We start from the raw sequence: 1,899 nt of genomic DNA on the forward strand, positions 1-1,899 counted from the left end.
ATGACAGCAATTTGTGTTGGTAAGGTGATAGAGGTCAAGAGGTCAGATACCGATTTATGATTCAAAATGGGTTGTCCATCTGAGCGCAGGAACCGTCTGTGTTTCCACAGAGCTCCAAAATAATGAACAACACCAAATGCGTACCTGCTGTCAGTGTAAATATTTACTTTTTTCCCTTCAGACAAAACACAAGCACGTGTGAGAGCAATCAGTTCACAGGCCTGTGCAGAACATGATGGCACGGGAGCAGCTTCAACTGTGTGTGTGTGTGTGTTACAACAGCATAACCACTTCTTATCTGGCCTGTAACTGGGTCACGTGATGCAGAGCCATCGACAAACAGATCCCAATCTGGACTGTCCAGAGGGTGTGGTTGCAAATCAGGCCTGGGGGTGCCTTCTTCAACTGTTGGCAGGATTGTGGCTGGGTTTAAAACATTATATTATAAAGGCAAGCCTGCTGCTACTGAGTCCGATTTAGCAGAAAAAATAGGCGACTGGTTTCAATCTGTCACCATGTTTTTGGAGCAATACCGAAATCATACAGCCACCATGCTCATCCACAGCCTGAATAAAAGGTCTTATGAGATCTGGAAATGCCAAAAGTCGGGGCTTGCTGCAGTTGTTTTTTCAGCGCTTCAAAGGCCTGAAGAGCCTCATTAGATCATGTCAATTATTAGGCTCATCATTAGGCCTGTTTCATGACAAATGACACGTAGAGGAGTCTCCATTTCAGCATAGTTTGGCTTCTTAATCTCAGGAAATGGCAGTTTCACTATTGCTTTAACGCAAGTATCTGCAATTTCCCTACCTGCTGCTGAGATTCGATGGCCCAGAAATGTCACAGTGGTTTGCACAAACTGTAGTTTAGACAATGAAGCTTTGTGTCCCTACTCAGCCAAGTGTTGGAGCAGACGGACAGTATTTTCTCTACAAGACTGTTCTGAGGGCGTTGCCAACAGAAGGCCATCCACATATTGTAACAAAGCACAATCAGAAGGAAGTGTAAAACCTGCTAATCTGTCATTCAGCGCTTGATGAAATATAGTGGGTGACTCACAGTAAATTGAAAAGCAAACCAAAATTGGCTGTCTGGATGTACGGGCATGCTAAAAAGAGGGATGGACAATGAATAATAATAATAATTACTCCGGCTTTAAGCAAAGAGTGAAAAACAGGAGTAATGTCTTTTTCTGCATCGGGTTTTTAGGGGGTACTGAGGGATTTTGGGTTGATATGAGGATTTAGGTGTAATATTTGAATGGGTTCTTGGCCTTTTATGAGTCCTACATCATATTTAGTCTGTGCCCATAGACATGTTGGGACTGCTGCCAATTCTGGGTTGTCCTGAGACAAGGTGGACATTGTTAGTCATTTGTTATTGTCAATCACTTCTTTTGTGGGGCGTACAGTCAGCAGATGACAAAAATCTTGTCTGTACATGTTGAGAGAGGGTGAATAGAAAAAGCTGTCATGGGGTTCCCAGTCTGAAGTCTGGTGGGCTTTTAATGCTAGGGAACCCAAAAAAACGCCACTGCTGGTCAGGTGGTTTTGCCAGAGAAACGTGAGGGAAAGAGTCAGTCACTGTGAAATAGGGTGTTTGGGGTGTCACCTTGTCAGAGTCAGAGAGTCAGAGTTTCTTTATTGTCATTCGCACCTCATGTGGTACATGTGGTGGAGCGAATTTATGTACACAGGGTCCCAGTTACATCCAACAATAAAATGTATAAGAAAAACAGTAATAACATCTAAGATATGAACTAAGAAAAACATCAACTAAATATACACTAAGCACTCATAACATAAAACATTGAACATCAGCACAAACATGAACATGAGTCTGTGAGCAGATGTGCACGCATGAACACATCAACATTGAAACAGATCAGCAGCAACATGA

The sequence above is a fragment of the Nematolebias whitei genome, chromosome 18 (assembly GCF_014905685.2).
Source record: "Nematolebias whitei isolate Nwh7 chromosome 18, NemWhi1, whole genome shotgun sequence".
Classification (NCBI taxonomy): Eukaryota; Metazoa; Chordata; class Actinopteri; order Cyprinodontiformes; family Rivulidae; genus Nematolebias; species Nematolebias whitei.